A 5,848-nucleotide genomic window follows, 5' to 3' on the forward strand; every position below is an offset into this window, starting at 1 on the left:
ATGGCTGACCATGGCCCGGGTGGCATTAGCCCTCTCCAACAAATGGTGGCCCAGGGCGCTGGAGCAGTGGTCCCCTCTCTCTTCAGGACTCGCCTGGACGTGGCGAAGGTGCGTATGCAATCCCGGCGCCCCTCGGTGGCCCCCAAACTGAAGCCTCCCTCTCTAGGCTCTGGAGCGTCTCCTACAGCGAATCGCCCAAGTGTCTCCTGCACGGCAATGGAGTCCTGGAGCTCCCGTCCCGGTGCCCACATGGTGCGCGCTGTGCCCCATGGTTGCAGGATCCCACCCGATTTTCCTCGGGCACCATGGATGCCTCGTGAAGCTTGTGTGGCACCAGGGCACCAGCACCCTGTGGAGCGGCCTCCCAGCCACCTGGGTGATGGTGGTGCCAGCCACTGCCATCGACTTCACCACCTATGACCAACTCAAGACCTGCCTGTGCTGCCAAGCCTTGAGCTCTGACCTTCATGTCTGCATGGGGGCTGGCACTCTGGTTCCCTTGGGCACCGTGACTGTGTTCATGACCCTGGAGCTGGTGAGGATGAAGCTACAGGTGCAGCAGGGGTCCTGTACAGAGTTAGACGCCTCAGTGCAGGCCACAGTGACTCGCGAAGGTCGGAGCTCTTTGGGGCTGCGCCGGGGCCCAGTGGACGTGCCCTGCTGGATGTGCCCTTCTCAGAACCTGTATTGGTTCAACTATGAGCTGATAAGAGCTGGTTGAGTAGGCCCAGGCCAAAGGACCAGACATCCAACCGCGGGCATCAGCTCTTTGGCTGGCAGTCTCTCTGGGAAGGTGGCAGCCCTGCCCTTCCACGTGGTGAAGACAGCGTCAGTCCCATCACGCTGGGCACAATGGAGGCTCTGAGAGAGAGGCCAGCCAGGTCGACTCCACCTGACTGCCGCTGCGGAGGAGGAGGATCCCGGCTGAGTCCAGCAGCAAGGGGCTTTTTGCAGGCTTCTGGAGTGGAATCATCATGGCCGTCCATCCTCTGCCATTATCCTCAGCACTTACATGAGTTTGGTAAAAGCTTCTTCCAGAAGTTCAAGCAGCAGCAGCTGTGGGACCTTGAATGGGGACAGGGGTCTCCCAACTCCTCGGATGGGCTGTGGACTGAAGGAGACTGAGGCAAGTGCTTTTCCTCCGCACTGAGGGGCGGGTGAGCCCTGCAGGACCCCATCTCCCTCTCTCCTCACACCCTCACCCTTCCTTCCCTCCCTCCACACCATCAGAAAATACACACACGCATATGCACACTGTGGCTTTATTTTCACCACCGCCGCAATGGGTGTGCCTTCTGGTGTCATATGTTGTCCCCACAAAAGTGACCATTTCTCAGCGGCCAAAGCTGATCTCGCTGGATTTCTCCTGCAATTACTCGCCTCCCTGCTCGTTGTCGGATGCGGAAGGGTCCTCTTCCTGCTCGCTGTCTTCAGCTACCTGGCTTTGATTTCTTTTCTTTCTCCTGCACCAGAACACAAGGACGTGCCGCCTTCGTCCATGCATGGGCCCATCCGTTTCAGTGGTGTTTCTTCTGGAAGTCTCTCGAAGGAGTCTTCTCACCTCCCTCACTAAGCTCATCCCGTTTGGGAAACACTGTGGCCCCGAAGGACTTTAGTTTAGAGAAAAGCAGTGTTCGGGTGGATGAGAAAGGGGGATTTCTTGAGAAGGGGCGTGCGGAGAGAGAGAGATGGGTGTCAGAAATGAAGAGAGGGAGTCCTGGCAGGGAAGGGGCGGCGGGAAGAGTGGAGAGTCGGGGATCTAGCCATCCTACCTCCTCACTCTTTGTGGACTCGGGCTGACATGCGTTCTTCTGCTCAGTCTCCTCTTGTGCGCTTGCGCTTTCAGATGGCTCGAGCTTGTGTTTGGCTCGTCCATCGCTGAGCAGGTCTCTTCAGCCATCGCTAAGCCTCTGAGGGGTCTACCCAGGGCTCTGGAGCTTTATGCATAAGCCCCGCCCTTGAACAATGGAGAGCCACGCCCTCCAGCTATGATTGGTCAACATGACGTTTTCCCTCAGCCAATAGCGGCTTTCATTTTCAACAGGACATTTCCCCTCAGCCAATAGTAACTACAAAGGTTTTGACATTAGAAACCTGCCATTGGACATCTCTGTAGAGGGATGAAGGATGCTAGAAGCCCAAGATGTTCTAGTTGGAGAAAGGGATCCTTTCCTATTACCCCTTCGAGAGCCTTCCCGAATTGATCTGTGGCCCTTCCTCATCTTCCTGTTTCAGTTCTACAACTGCTCTCGGCAGGGATAGCTGTTTCCCATGTCTGGGTCCCACTGCCACCCGCATTCAATAGTCCATTCTGTTTTTTTTCAGCCTCCGCTATTTTCAACTGTTTGGGATGTATTCTAAATACTATGATATATTTATTCCTAGGAAAAAATATTGAGATATGTATACCTAAAAACCTTCCGAATGGATATGGCCATGTTTACGTGTCTGTGGAAATAAGAATCCTCACCGTCCCCTCTGACATATTTCCTTCGTGTTCCTGGAAGACAATCCACTCTTCCATCCTACTGCCCTTTCCCCAATGTCCAACTCTGTTCAGTGATCCAGACTGACAAGGCTCCCAAGATTCCAGTGAATGGACCAGATGCATTCAGTAGCCTAGTCCCATTTTTAATCGGATGGGGATGATGTAGATGAAGAACTCCGGGGCGGATTTTACCAGGGTGGCGCAGAAGGAGCAAACATGTACCTTCCAGAAGTTCTCCTTACTGTCTGCAGGAACAGAACTACCACCCATGAAAGGAGGGCACCCAGAGGTCCCTCTGTCCAGTGTGATCAGTGGAAACAAACACACAAGCAAAAGCAAATGGCATTTGTATTGGAAAGAGGAATTAAAACGATCTTTATTCATAGACTATATTATAATCTATCTTCAATTTTTTCATAAAAATAAAGTGTCCAGAATGAATCATTGAATTTAGCAGGGCTGTATGATACAAGGTCAACATACAAAAACCACTTTAAAATCATGCATTAGCAATACAAATGGAAAATTGAAAGTAAAAGCACTGCAATTTTTAAAAAGCATCAGAAAATATGAGATCCTGCGGAATGAGGTTGGCAAAAATGACAAAAGATCTATCTGTAACTGAAAACCAGAAAGCATTTGGGTAGACATTAACTAAATAAATTGAGAAATATGCTTCCTTCATGAGTTACAATACTCAATTTTGCTAAGATGTCAATTCTTCCCAGATTCATTAACATATTCAAAACAATCCAATCACATTCCCAGAAAAGTTTCTCTTATAGAAATGGGAAGGATCAGTTTCACTTGTTACTACCTGGTGTTCCATAACCCAGAAAGCAGGAATTCTCCTGGATTCAGAGCTTTATCATTGTCTCTTCTTTACCTACATTTCACTGCCTGATGACCTCATTGAGTTTCTTGACTTTGAGGAACATCTAAATGCTGGTCTCTCCCAAGTATATATCTCTTGCCTAAACTTCAGATTTGCATTCACAATAGGTCTTGGTTGCATATGCAAACCATCTCAAATTTAGCATATCAAAATAAAATTCCTTACTTGTACCCCCAAACCTGGCCTTCCCAGTTTTTCACCCTCTCCGTTAATAGGAATGCCATCTGTCTAGTTCCATAGATCAGAAACCTTGAAAGTTATTATGTTGTCCTAGTTCTCTCCCACACCCCATTTCCCGAGTCACAATTTCCACTGCTGCCACCATGGTTCAAACCACCACCATCTCTCATCTGGAGAACAGCAGAGCCTCCTAGTTAGTCTCCCTGGCTGCACCTCTGATTCCCTATCATCTTTCAACACGGTCGCCAGAAGGTAGAATAAGTCCATACTGCCCTGCACAAACAGAATGCTCCCATGGTTTCCCTTCCCTCACAGCAAGCCCTAAGGTTACAGATGGCTTCTGAAGTGTCCTCACTTCTTCCTGTCTCTGGGTTCTACTCTTTTGCTCTTCGTCAAGCACACTCGCCTTCCTTCCTGTTTCTTGAATATGCAAGACCCGATCAGACTTCAGGTCTCAGCATTTTCTTTTTTCTCAGACTGGAATGCCCGCCCTCTAGTTCTAGGCAAAGTTCTACAGCTAGCTCCTTGGAAGCTTTGCTCATACCTGATGTGAGCCCTGATCCTTATTGAAGATTGTGAGTCACTTCTCATGGCATCACTCGTTCTATTCCCCCACCCCAAGCATTTATTACCCTCTGATACCCTATTGATCTTAATTAATATTTGCTGGGTTCCTCCCTTTTATTTAAATGAAGACACTGTGCAGGTTTTCGTGCTTGTGTGCTTCCTCCATTTCTCCATCCTCAACAACTGGAATGGAATCTGGTACACAGCATATGCTCAGGGAATACAGGGATAAATGTGCAAGGTGCTACTTAGCACAATGTTTATAATATGGAAAAACTAAGGACTATTTAAATATCTATTATTTTGGCATAGTTTAATAAGTTATATCTATATAACAGAATCCTTAAGCGCAAATTTGTCACTTCCATGACTAACATGTGACTGAACCAAGCCACGTTCTTTAAATTTCCTCATAAGCATGCAAAAATTGGAAAAAGGAAAAAAAAGTAGGCATAAGAAGATTTGAAATATGGCAATGATGTAGAATACTGTATATACTGCACATTGCCAGAAGAGTGAACACATCAGTCAGAATACATATGTACAAACAGAATGCTCCTTAGAAGCAAAAATGATGAGATGTTGGCATGCTTACTTCGGATATGTCATGAGAAAAGATTGATGTGCCAAGGGTCAAAGATGAAATCACATTGAAAATTTTAAAAGATTTCTACTGAATGAAAGTGAAATGCACCATATTAAAATTTATGGATTGCTGTTAAGGCAGTGTTTGGTGGAAAATTTATAGCTTTAAATATATATGTAGTAAAGGAATTTTTTTAATTACCTAAATTTTGACCTTAAAAATAACAAATTAAATCCAAATAAAATAAAATACAAAGAAATAAAATAATAAAAGCAGAAACATACTTTTAATGAAAAATTTAAGAAGACTAAAACCCAGTTCTTTGCAGAGATCTTAATAGCACATGTTTATCAAAACTGATTGATTTTTAAGAAGAGGAAACATCAATGATCACTTACAAATAAAACAGAAAACCATTATAAATCTTCAGATGTTAGATGGCTAATAACACAATATTATGAACAATTTATGCCATTAACTTCAATAACTTAGATAAAACCAACTAATTCCTTTTTTAGAAGCCCACAACCTCACAGAATTGATTAAAGAATAAATACATATATGAATTTCCCTATATCCATGAATGAAATAATTATGTACTCCAAAACCTCCCCATTGAGCACAAACAAAACAAACAAACAACCATCCCTGCCACCTAGTCAATGACTTATAGCGACCCTTAGGACAGTGTAGAATTGCCCCTGTGGATTTGTGAGACTATATAACTTTACAGGAGTAGAAAGCCTCCTGTTTCTCCTGTGGAGCGGCTGAAGGTTTCCAACAGCTGGCCTTGTAGTTAGCAGCACAATGCATAACCCACTCCACCACCAGGCTCCCTCCTAAACAACAATTCCTCATGTCCAAGTCCACATGGTTTCCCGGGCCAATAAATATGTAAGAGAGAAATGATATCAGTCTGACACAAACTTTATCAGAAAAAAGAGATGGAAACACTGTTCAACTCATTTTGTGATGCCAGCATAAACAATGTAATTCATTCTAATAACAAAGAAACACATGGTAATTTCAATAGCTGCAGACAGTCATTTGACAAAATTCAACATCCACCAATGATAAAAATTCTCAGTAAACTAGGAATAAAAGGGAAAAGAATCAGATAAAGAATATCAAA

General features: G+C 45.1%; 1 pseudogene; it reads left to right on the top strand.

Moving 5' to 3' along the window:
• On the top strand, positions 1–1,125 carry LOC101662282 (annotated as a pseudogene).
• The last annotated feature ends 4,723 nt before the right edge of the window (positions 1,126–5,848 follow it).

The sequence above is a fragment of the Echinops telfairi genome, unplaced genomic scaffold, assembly GCF_000313985.2.
Source record: "Echinops telfairi isolate 266 unplaced genomic scaffold, ASM31398v2 ScPeMD7_20;HRSCAF=75, whole genome shotgun sequence".
Classification (NCBI taxonomy): Eukaryota; Metazoa; Chordata; class Mammalia; order Afrosoricida; family Tenrecidae; genus Echinops; species Echinops telfairi.